Source organism: Cyanistes caeruleus, chromosome 3 (genome assembly GCF_971803275.1).
Source record: "Cyanistes caeruleus chromosome 3, bCyaCae1.hap1.1, whole genome shotgun sequence".
In the NCBI taxonomy this organism is placed as follows: Eukaryota; Metazoa; Chordata; class Aves; order Passeriformes; family Paridae; genus Cyanistes; species Cyanistes caeruleus.
In genome coordinates this window covers 93,547,126-93,559,575 of record NC_141703.1, presented here as the reverse complement: position 1 = coordinate 93,559,575, position 12,450 = coordinate 93,547,126, and the positions used below count along the sequence as shown (strand labels likewise).

General features: G+C 42.4%; 1 long non-coding RNA gene across 1 annotated transcript; it reads right to left on the bottom strand.

Annotated features, from left to right (window-relative positions):
• Positions 1 to 6,521: 6,521 nt before the first annotated feature.
• LOC111939557 (uncharacterized) lies at positions 6,522 to 9,812 on the bottom strand. Its single transcript, XR_002869299.2, has 2 exons — positions 9,656 to 9,812; positions 6,522 to 9,070 (listed from the first exon to the last, which is right to left on the bottom strand). It is a non-coding gene; the product is annotated as an uncharacterized LOC111939557 (long non-coding RNA).
• Positions 9,813 to 12,450: the final 2,638 nt, after the last annotated feature.

The following is a 12,450-nucleotide window of genomic DNA, read 5'->3' as shown; positions in this document are numbered from 1 at the left end:
GCTTGGAGCACTTGTCAGGCCGATTTGTCCATTGGATACTTGAGTCAGTGAGAACCTGTGCTAGAAAGAACCCTCTATTATTGCAATTTGCTCCTGCCCTCTCTGGCAATTACTGGCAGGCCTGACAGGATATCCTAGGTTTCTGTCCTTTGTTCCCTGTCTCCAAAATACTAAAACAGCCACCTGACTTACCTGAGTGGTAGAGAGTTACTTACTCAGATACACGATCAGCACTTCCATTTATAATAACCAAGCACCTTTTTGCTGCAGCAAGACCACTTTCACTCTGCCAACTTGATATTCATGTTAATTTAAAATATATATTCAGGGAAGTGTAGCTTTCTGCTACAGGATTTTTTGTGGCTTTCAGTCATGCAGTGGCATTACCACAAAGAGCTAATAGCAACCCCAATCTAGTTTTGTGAAGTGCTTACTGTGCTGCTTCTCAGTGCAAAATGAAAATGTTCTCTTGGCTCTGATGGCTGATTTACATTCCACATTGCTTTTTTTTTTTTCAAGAAACATTTTTAAAATCACTTTTTTAAAAACAGAGCTTACACTGCTTAGAAACTCTACTACATACACAGGCACACATATAAACCTGCATGCCTAGGTGGTACCTCTTAGTATGTTTATAATTTCTCAAATATTTAATAAAACATGGATGTGGCTGTGCAGAAGCTTCTTTTAGCTAACAGTCAAACTACTGACTGTATTAGGTGGAAATCTTACTTTTGTCTGTGTTCTTCAGATGTACTGCTGACGAGAGAGTGGCTGTGAGGGAAAGAGCATAAGAAATGTCTCAGGCACAGGAAATATCAAAATCTCCAAAATCAGACTGTAACAGGTTTGTTTCTGCCTCTTGCTGTGTCTAGTCATTGATGTGGTCATTCTTGTTCTGGTCATAAGAAACGAGTTTGGTATGTCAGGGCAGGTTTAAAAAAAAAAACAAACCAAAACCCAAACAAAGAGGTTTTCATCAATGCAGACGTATTATGGCTTCTGTGATAATTCCCAACAGTGGCTGTAATTTCATGTGATTCAGTGATGCAGGACAAAATAAAATGGAAAGAAACCTACTCATAGCATCTGGTTTTTATAAAGAAAAAAATTTATTTATATATGTCCCAGAAGCAAGAACAACCATAGAACTTCTCTGTAGAAAAAGCATCCTCACAATGTCTCCCTTCTCAAGGGGCTCACTCACTGGCAGATTTGAGGCCTCCCAGACAGTGAAGGAGATACTAAATATGCAATGAAATGAAGGTTTTCATGTGGACTTTGGACACATGTAATTCCAGTCCTGAAGCTGTGCAGTGCTCTTTTTCATCAATAGCTAAAAGGGGCCAGCTCGAAGTAATTGCCACTGGTCATGGTGTTGTCACACCACACAAAAAAGCAGAAAGAAAGGCTGATCCATGACCTTCTGCTTCAACCATTGGTTCTGCTGGTTTTGACCCAATTTTTGAGAAAAGTGTCTCTATGTGGAATACCTCTGTAAAGTGGAACCCAAGGATCTCAGTGCCACAGGCTCCCAGGACAGCTACTGACCCACACAGGACAGGTAAAGTTAGACTATGTTTTTTACCAGCTTTTCACTCTTGTCATCTTTCTGGCACACAGACTTCTCTTTCAGGCTTATGTGACCTACCAGGAGCAGACTTTATAAGCAAGTTCCTAAAGCAAGCTCATTCCACATGGGGCACGTGGACTAAATGGGAACACTTGTTTGTCACTCTTCCTCAGTTTCCTTGCTGCTCTTCATGAGTATTTGGGATTTGGTTTGATGGTCATGGTTACAGGTTTCCTCTTGAGATACTTCTGTGGGACTATTCCTCTGAACCCCAGAGGCTCATGACAAATCCAGCAATCCTAAATCCCCCTGACTTGGGAAATGCAATGGGTCTTGTTCTCTGTCCTGTTACTCACCTAGGGCTGTGTCACTCTCACTCCATATCCCTTTCCTGAAATGGCAGGCCTAGCCCTTTGTTTTCATTTTGCTCCTACTTCAAGGCTTAGAATTGGCTTGAATTTTAATTTATACAGGTATCTTCCTGTCTTTAGTAATCTTTCTGTTTCAAAATTCTATAATTGCTTTTGCCAAGATTCCTAGGATCTGGGTCAACATCCACATATCTGGGTATAAAATCTTATAGCAGCACTGGACTATACATGTGCTCTCATTCTCTGTATGCTCTTTTGGGAAGAAAGGAACATACATGACTATCTTCTTTGAGAAGAAAGATTCAGTGAATAGTGCACTGCATATATGAATTGTACACTTATGAAGTCTTTGTGCCCTGATTAATTCTGGCCAGGCCTTTGTGGGGACTCAGCACTAACAGGCAAACACTGCAAAACATTAACTACCAAATCTCAGATATGTCACAGCTACAGGTTTTCAGATGAAAGATTATCCACACTTTATGGTATGAGTAAGATGGTATTGAATTATTAATCTAAATGAAAAATTAAATTAAATAAAAATCGGGCTGAGGATGTTTACCACAGATAATTCTGGCCCCAACTCATAAATTTGATAATATTATAAACCAAGGAAAACAGACTTTTATAATGGGAACTGTTTCACACCCTTAAGAGCTGACTCTATCCATCCTATCTACAGGCACTCACTCATGATTCTGCACAGGACTTGCATAAAGCTTACTTGTGAAAAAAACATGGTAGTTTCACCAGACTAAAAGGCTTTTCTTCCTACTCATGTTTCTTTTGAGTGAAAGGGTGGTCTTTTTTGGATTAAAGCTTTTTAGCCTCTCCTTTTTAATCTAAGCCCTTTCCAAAGTGACACATTTCACTAGGCAGAAGGTCCCAAAGCCACTGCTATGACTTGCATTAGGCCCACTGCATGAAAGAAAAGGGTCCCTGGATTAAGATGTTACACTCTGTAGCCTAACCTAAATTCAGCCTTCTTCCATATTTCAGACTTCCTGTTTTCTGTTGAGCAGGTAATTGCATGTAGTTTTCTAACTCTAATCCTACGCACATTAGAAGTGCTATTGTGTGAGTAAACACGCTGAAGATTAAGAGGTGCTTACCTAGCAAGGTATTGCTAACTTAGGATAGATAGAACAGAGCTCTGTGGAGAGCTCACACACTGAAAATATGGGGGTGGATTTTTCATAACCCTCTGATGGACAGATACACTGAGTAAAACTTAAAGAACCTGTGGTCACAGATTTTCTGCCTTCCAAATAAGCATGTGTGGCAGGGGAAGACTTGAAACTTTCTGATCTCTGTTTTGGTAATGGAAAGTTAGAAGTAATGGCTTGTTTTCTCACAAGAAGCTCCACCTACACCTTGCTCACTTTGTACCATTAGTGTGAACATACTACATACTACATCAAGAAGGTGATAGGAACAAAATAGCAAAGAAAGTCATATGTTAAATTCACTTTATTAAAGATTTAAAAATTAGGCAGTTAGAAGCAGTAAGAAAAGGCCCAAACACTGCCTAGCATGTGTACATTATTTTACAGTCAGTAATTAGTCACAACGTGGCAGGGTACACAAACGACAGGGAAAGACTGTGAAGAAAGAACTAATGAGGGACTTTGTTATTTTGACCATCTGTGGCTGGGCCTTCACTGGAGTGACCTGCAGCTGAGGCAAACTGTGTCTGTGGGAGAAAAGAAACTGCAGGGGAAACAGCTTTGTTAGAAGATCTGGTGATAGCCTTTCACTTGCTTGACACAGATACCATGCTGAGACTTGGAGTAGTTTCCTCTCCTGGTGTGAGGTGCGCTCTCTTTCCTCCTCCAAGAGAGTTCAAGAACGGGTTATCTGCAAATGGGCAAACCTCCAAAGTGTGTTTGTGATCCTGTGGTTCCAGGGTGCGATGCTGAGCCTCGCTGTCCCTGAGAGAAGTGAAACCTGTGGCTGGGATGGTTGAAAGGAGCTACTAAAAGAGAAGCTCCTGCTTTCTTTTCTCTCATGCTCTGGCTGGATACCCCCATCTGCAGTGATGATGTTACTGCATCAATCTCAGCCTGGCAGGCCCTAGCAGGGAAGGACCAGAGCAACTTCTCTGTGGCACTTGGGCAATTTTGACCCAGACTAGTGATGGCTCCTGGCTGTACCAAGTTGCTTGGACTCCAAGTTGAGTGAAATGTTCAGTACACTTGTTAATGAGGTGGGTCCTGACAGTGTGTGTAAAGCTCAAATGATTCAAATCAGTTGAGTGCCTTCCATTGTGGTAGGTTTGTTTTCCTGTGGAAACTACTATAGTGTTTCTTTTATTTCTGTAAATAAGGGTGAGGTAAAGGCTAGATTTGAAGAAGGAATGAAAGCAGATCCAATTAAAATAACTCCAAGATTCTAGATTTACATGGCAATTTCATTTGTCTCAAGTCTCAGGCTCTACAGTTCTTCAGAGCATTATTAGGAATGACTGTAACATAGAGAGTAATTCACCCAGGACTGCATTTACCAGCATAAGGCCAGGTGCTACATGAGAACAATATTTTGCTGCTGCATCATGAGTTGACATACAGAACAATTAAGTATCTGGGTGAATGTGGGGGAGAAATTATCTTCTTTTCACCTCCAACATTTTCTCTACTTCAAAAGTGGACTGAAAATGCTCTTTCTCTTACATTTGCATGGGAATATATTTATTGATATGCCTCCATATATTCTTATTCATATCTTGGTTATTCAATATGGTTATTCATATCTTGGTGCATGAGACTACATAGATTTGCCAATGTTCTTCCTCATGTGTTTGTTACATGTAAAACCAAGGCAACAGTTCTAAAATATGCTATCTATTCTTTAATTTCTATCTTATATGTCAGGCAAATAACAACACATCTCTAAGAGCAGACAGAGAGTTGAAACTGAGCCAAAACAGTACTTGATCCATTGTGGGGATTTTTTTTGGTGCATTTTTTATTGTTGGTAGACTTCAGGGAAGACTCAAAGGTCTTTCTAAATGTTCAATCTGAATATTTAATTCTAAGGCATTTTTGGTTGAAGCAAATTGAGGCATTCAGAAATTCAACATCCATCATAAAGGTGTTTCCAGCTCTGTAGTTGTACATCAATGTCACTGTGCACTTATCTCACCCTTATTTTTCCATCTTGTCCACAGGAAGGTTGTAGGAGACCATGCCAAAAGTCTTCAGGTTAAGGCACACAACATTGCCTGCTCTCCCTGCTGCAGAGAGCAGCTCCAGTTATTGCCTTGATGACACAGTCACTGCTGAAGCCCATGTTATCACTAGTGGGAGTGCTGCAGTGAAAGCATGAAACACCAAAAAACCCTCACAGAAGTAAACTCAGTTAATTTTCTGAAGTGCACAATTTATCTCACTTCAAAGTTGCTCCTTGTCTTCCCCAGTGTCTTTGTTAATCTGGATGATATCCAAATCTGGTATGCCTTGTTGAAGGCATGTGGCTTGGCCTGCATCTCACTGGCCAGAAGCCCCAAGCAGCCACTTGGATCTGCAGTCTGCTCCAGAACAACCTCCTGTCCTCAACTCTCCTTGTCAGTAAAAAGCACAGTTTGATGCACATTGCTCTGAGCAGTTTCAGTTATGAGATTTTCATAGTAAGAATCTTTGCCTACCTATTTTTTAGAGGAAAAACTCAGAGAAATCATCAGTTTACATCATGCCAAAAAGTCACACAAGAGCAACTGGCATGTGTGGATATATGATTGGAAACCTATAGATTTGGGGCTTCTTGTTCTCCTAATAAAAGATGAACATTTTCCTAAGCTGCTCCCTGCCACTTGTTGCCCCAAAAACAAACCCCTATGACATTCACTCCTTTGCCCCCATTTCTTCCAAGAGTGGATGAAGAAAGGTCATTGTGATACTTTCTCTGCTGTGAGTTTGCAGTGTGACCTCATGACAAGGAAATCTGAAGATCAATCCCCTGACTGGCTCTGTCCTTCTGGAAGACTTCCAACTCTTGGATAACACAGGTCAATATCATTACATTGCTGCTCCTGCCATGAATTTTCTTCTTTTGTTTTTCCATCAAGCTTCTGATTTGCAGCCTGTTCCTAATGCAAGTGTCCAACAGCAGTGGGGACAACACTAAGAACCAATTGGTGTCCAATGCCCTGACCTTCAGCTCTGACAGCTCTTTGCTCCTAAACAGGTCAGTCCACTGGGCCATGGATGAAATAGCAAGGGGCATCACTCTTGCCAACAACACTAAATTTGTTAGACCCTTTTTCCTTCAGTTGGTTTGGGCTAGTTTTTTGGTTTGGGTTTGTTTTGGGTTTTTTTTTTATTTTGTTTTGGGATTTTGTTTGTTTGTTGTCTTTTTTTTTTTTTTTGAGGAAGACACAAGTTTAATACTGGTATGAGAAAAAAAAAACCAAACAACAAACCAGAAAGACAAGTACCACCAAAAAATGCATGTACTTTTTTTCTGTTCTGGTGATTTAACTCTGGCCAGCAACTAAGCCCCCTGACAGCTACTTTTTTATTAATTACTTCCCAAGGTGGGATTGAGCAGAGAACTGGAAGGGCAAAAATGAGAAAACTTGTGGGTTGAGAAGAAGACAGTTTAATAGTAAAACAAAGTTGCATGTGTAGAAAAGCAAAACAAGGAATTTATTCAGAACCTGATATTGGTGGGCAGGTGTTCAGCCATCCACAGGAAACCAGGGATCCATCAGGCATAACAGTGGTTTGGGATGACAAATGCCATAATGCCAAATGTCTCCCAGGGTGTGCTGACTAACAGCTGAACAGCAGTCATGGCTATGAACTCAATCAAGCACATTCCAACCAAATTTGTCATCATCATGGACTGAATTCACCAGCAAGAAGGCCAGTGTTCAGTGAGAGGAAGGAGAGATGCTCTTATCTGCTCTGGGAGTTTCCCAGGAGCCTGTGCTGAAACTCTGACTCCAGAATGCTCAGGTTGTTGCATGCTCCCTCCTGCAGAAGGGTTTGGGATGGCTTTGGGAGTAAATAGAACAAAGAGTAGGGATAAGGCTGGTTACAGAACCCTGTGGACTCTGGTATGTGAATCTGATCTCTTTTAGATTCACATACCAGAGTATGTGAATCTAAAAGATTCAGAGGAAAGAGAGATATGACTTATTTGAATGGAAACTGTAACAAAAGCTGTGAAGTATTTTCCCTTCTGGCTGGAGACCTGACCAGCCTGGAGAAAAGCTAAACACAGTAAGTGGAGCTCACAAAGACTGTGTCCTGAATACCATGGACACTGGTGGCTGTGACCCAGGTCACATCTTTGCTGGTATCTCTGGAACTGTGACTTGCTCTGGAGTCTGTGAAGAGAGGGAAGGGAGATGATCCTCTCTGCGTGGTCCCTTTGTATGCAACACACCCCGTGAGAGCCAAGCAGAGCTGCGGCTTTGCGGACAGTCCAACCCCAGAGCAAGCCTGTGAGTGAAGAAGCTCTGAGCACAAAGGTTTGCAGGGGCAGGTGCTCAGAGCTGCTCAGCTGCTGCAGAGAGAGATGGAGCTGAGCATGAAATGCAGGCACACAGCTGATGAGAACTGTGGAAACTCAGACACCAGGACAGCTACAAGTATCAGCTAAAGTCCATGTGGTTTTCCGCTTGCTGGCCTCCAGGTAGCAGTATCTTTTTTTTAGCTTCTGAATTGTTTATTCTTCTAGCTCTTACCTCTAGGTGCATTCACATTGTGTGTCAGCTCTGCAGAATTCAGACTCTGCTGTGACCAAACAGCTCCGTGTGTCAACAGAAGGACAGAATGGAGCTGGGTCTGTAAATGTGAAAGAAGCAGTTTCATGGTGCTGTGCAGAATCATTGTCTGCATCCTGCTGGTGTCCTGCAGAAACCTCCTCAGGCAGGGATTTACACCAGTTTATTGGCTGTACCAGGAAAGGGTGAGAGGCTGCAAGGCAGCGGTAGAAAAGCTGCAGAGGAGAGGGAGAGCAGTGGCACAGCATTTCCTCTGAGGTATAAAGCTGGATACTACTGCACAGGCTACTGTGCTGAGACTGAAAAGTAGGATTTTTTGATCACCGATGTTTGGATGAGGATTTTGACCCTGACTCCTTCAGTAGCTGATTCAGATGTGAAATGAGGCTTTAGAGGTGGGGTCAGACAAAGCTTTAGAGGTGGGGTCAGGCCTGGGTAGAAGCAGTGAAGGAACAACAAAGATCTAGTGTTTTCCAGTTTGGACTTCTCTGGTCTCTGCCCTCTCATCCTCCTTGCACTTGTCATGCAAACAAACTCAGCCTTAGACAAATATTCTTCCTTGGTTCAGATGCTTAGCAATGGTAGTATGTCATCAGATGAACAATTAAACTCAAGGGTTCCCCTGTGACAGGACCAGTGAGATGTGTTTAAAGAAATTAACATTCAAGAGCTGTGTTCTGCGGACTGCAGCTCTCTGGATTATGAGATAAGATATTATTATAAGAGAGATAAGATATTATTATAAGAGAGATAAGTTAGTGTGAGCCTTAGATCACAGGACTGGAATAATTTCTGTGCTTCATGTAGTGCAGAAATAACTGCTCATGCTCAAAAATATTCTCTCTTTTCTTGTTTTTGTAGCTGATGGTAAAACACTTCAAAATTTTTACAGCAAAAATGAGAGTTGCTCAAATTTACCTTCAGGCATGTGTGGTTGTCCTGGGAAGGCTGCTGCTTAATTATTACGTGCAAACATTTTTTTCTTGATTTATTTTATCCTAGAAGACATGCTACTTAAATGCTAGGATACAATGTACCTGAAATGGAATGACCTCATTTTATACAACATGAGTTAATTTCCAATTGCATGCGTGTTAGATCTGACCTTATATAAAAAGATTGATACTTGCATGTGTGATAACAGCACCCATAATTGCACTAGAGAGAGGGTGGAAGACAGAGCTGAGAGGCTTAGGGAGGATCCAGCTTGCATGCTGTGCTTCTGCACAAGTACACTGGCTGCACCATAGATGTTTTGCTTCCTTCTGAGAGCTGTGGTACAGCTGACTTCTTGCTGCAGGCCACATCACTGACACATAACAGGACTTTCAACTCTGCTCAAGCCCAGACACCTCTGCAGATGGAAGCTGCCTTGGTTTGCACCAGTTTCACGTTGTCCTAGGAAACAAGGCACCAACACTGTAAGTGTAAGGACAAGGCTATTGTGGGAATGCAATTTTGGTTTCTAGGAGTGTAAAACCAGAATTCCTCCCTTTTATTTTTAGAGAAACACAATACCATAAGGCTTCACATCTGTGGTCAGCTTTGGTCAACCCAAAGGAGAGCTGCCAAGAGCCCTGGCACGGAGTGGAGCTAAAGTGTGACTCAAAGACAGTAGTTAGTTCTGCCTCTGTGGTGTTTGCAGAGGAATTCAGGGCAGCAACTGTACCTTGTGCCAGAGGGGCTAGCTTAGACAGACTAATAGCCAAGCTGCCAGAACAGCAGACCTGTTCAGTTCTCGTGCGATATTTCCTGCCTTTCTATACCGACCCTGCCTTCGCTGGCTTTCTTTACCCAGCACAAAACAGACCAAAAGTCTGGCTCTGAGCTCAGATGGGTATTTTGCTGCTTCAGGTGGAAAACCCCTAACCATTCCCTTTGTATTTTTTCTTCTGAATGATTTATGGCAGCAGGAAGAGTCAGGTGTAGACTCCTCTCCCTCCCCCTCTGCCCCAACAGAGCTGTTCCATTCCTCGGACATACCTCCATGAACACGTGCAGGACTGATGGGCTTGTGACAGACTGAAGTGATCGTGCGCAATCTGAAGTAGTGCAAAAAGTCCTTCTAAGCTTCTCTGGACTGGCCAAAGGGGGTTGTGTGTATTGTGTCCCATGCATACTGATTAAAGAAGGTGCAGAGCTAAAGAGCAGCCAGGAAGAAGAGAAAGAAGAGAAATAAGGCTGGTGAGGCTGATGATACAGTGATGAAAGCATCCACTCTTCTCTAAAGAGAAACAAATGCTCTTTCAGGTACATCTCAAAATCCTGTTTCCCTTGTGCCTCTGTCTAATTTTCAAATTACTGGTTTTCCTTTCAAAAGTCCCTTCAGCAATTTGTAAAGATCCCTTCTACCAGACTTTTCTTTCTCAAAAAATAGTTGAGTACATATCACTCTGATATCCTGCCTTTTCCTGCCATGCCCTTAACAGAGAGGTGGTGCCAAAGTACCATCAGAAGTAGCTGTAGCTCCTGTGACTGCAGTGATGCTGAGAAGGACAATGGTGCAAATGCTCATCCTGACAACATTCAAAGTAGTTCTTGCTTCTGTGGGTGAGAAGGATTTCTTGCACCCTCCATCTTGCTGTGAGCTCCCCATCATTCCCTGCCCGTGATCCTGAAGCCAGAGTCATTGCTCCTCCTCTGCTCCTGAGAGCCCCACAGTGCAATTACAAAGAGCTGGTTCTTCTTCCCAGCATGAGGCTTTCTCTGATGAGAATTGGTGAGCAGAGAGGAAGTGGTATTTGTATTTGCTCGCTGCCCAGGAGCCTTCTGGCCCACTGTACCCAGTATTAGTGTGGGAAGACCAAGTCTACAGCAGAACTTGAACAAGGCCTAACCAGTGTGATTTTTCATGTTTGGCTTAGATCTTGGTGTTAATAAAATTTTTAACACCAGGCTCTCATCTAAATTTGGCAGGATTATTGGCACAGATCACTTATGACATCTGGCAGCTCAAGCTAGGGACCTTAAAAGACAGACCAGGAATAAAGACACCCCTGGGCAATTATACCCTTACAATCTGATTCCCCATCCCTCACATGACAGTCTGGACCCACAGCAATATCAGGGTCTGGGATCTTCTCTCTCTTCACTGGCTCTCTGTTCCATTACCAAGTGGTTGCTACATGGTCATCTTCACATCCTCCTGCCTGGGTGTCGGTGGGGATTTGGGTCAGCCCTATAGTCCTTACTGTAATATGGCTGTTACAGTTCATAGCACAGAATCATGAAACCAATTAGGTTGGAAAAGAGCTCCAATATCATCGAGTCCAACCTGTGACAGATCACCACCTTGTCAGCTACACCATGGCACTGGCTGCCATGTCCAGTGGTTTCTTCAACACCTCCAGGGACAGTGACTCTACCACCTCCCTGGACAGTCCAATTCAATGTTTAATCACTCTTTCCGTGAAGAAATTCTTTGTGATGTCCATCCTGAACCTCCTGTGGCACAGCTTGAGGCTATGTCCTCCTGTCCTGTGGCTTGTTGCCTGGGAGAAAAGCCCAATCCTCACCTGGCTGCAACCTCCTTTCACATAGTTGAAGAGTGTGATAAGGTCACTCCCAAATGTTTTCTTCTCCAGACTGAACAACCCCAGCTCCCTCAGCCATTCCTAACAGGACTTGCTCTCCAAACCCTTCACCAGTCCTGCTCTGGACACACTCCAGCACCCAATCTATGGGCTGGTCACTCTTGCTATTAATATTAAAACAATATTTAAGCTCCTAGGTTTACTGTTGTAACTACCATGAATATTCAGATTATTATTTCCAAGTTTCACTACAATCTATCTTTGATTTACATAACATATTTGTATAGTTCAGATAAAGCTCAGTTTGTAGGCTAACAACTCTGTTTATTTCAAGCAAACACCTATTTCAAATAACATGAAATTTTCAACACTCACAGTAAGAATTTTATCATCGGGAACTAGGGGAAGGATATTTTTAGTTAACCACTTAAAGGATGCTCAACATATTAAAAGCAAAATCTCTCAAAAAAATTCCTGGTTCTGCCCACTCTGTCCTTCCCCACATATGTAATAGACAAAGACATTTTCTCTAAAAGGCACTGGCAATCATTTCTCCCCTACAGGGAGAGAGGGTAGCTATGTATGATGTACTTTTATATTACAGCTCTTTTCCTTTGATAACAGTACACCTACAGTTAGGCCAAGGCTGGTTTTTTTTGCACCACTGTTTTGTTTCTCAGTATATTAATATACAGACACAAGTGAGCACTGAACTGTGGGATTTTGTGTAGAGACAGAAGAGTGCCTTAATCTCATGGGAAGACGGACAGTAGTAGTTTAGTGAAAAACCTTTAGGAATCTTGCATAAATTAAGACTCCTGCCTTATACCAGCAAAGACAACTTTCCTAGATGTAAGATGAACCTCCCTGGAAATTAATGTACTGAATTTAATTTTGTCAGAAAAATATTTTGCTCCCCACACTCTGAAGACACCAAGATGAAATGAGTTGATGATTGTTTGACTGTTCTAAGAACAGAACTCTTCCCCTATGACTATGGTCAGAGCAGATTTATGTATTTACGTGGCTGTGTGAAATGTGGTTGCAAGGGCTTCCATTTTGTGGTCAAACAGATGCAAGACACCCATGACTGGAGGGACTACTGGAAGGCAGACAACCACGACTTCCTTCACCCCACCCTTCACCCAAATAGTGGGTGCTATTTAACTGAGAGACATAGCATCCATACATGACTCCAAGAAAAAGCTGTGTGAGTCCAAAGAGAAAGTTAGGCAATCTCTGTTT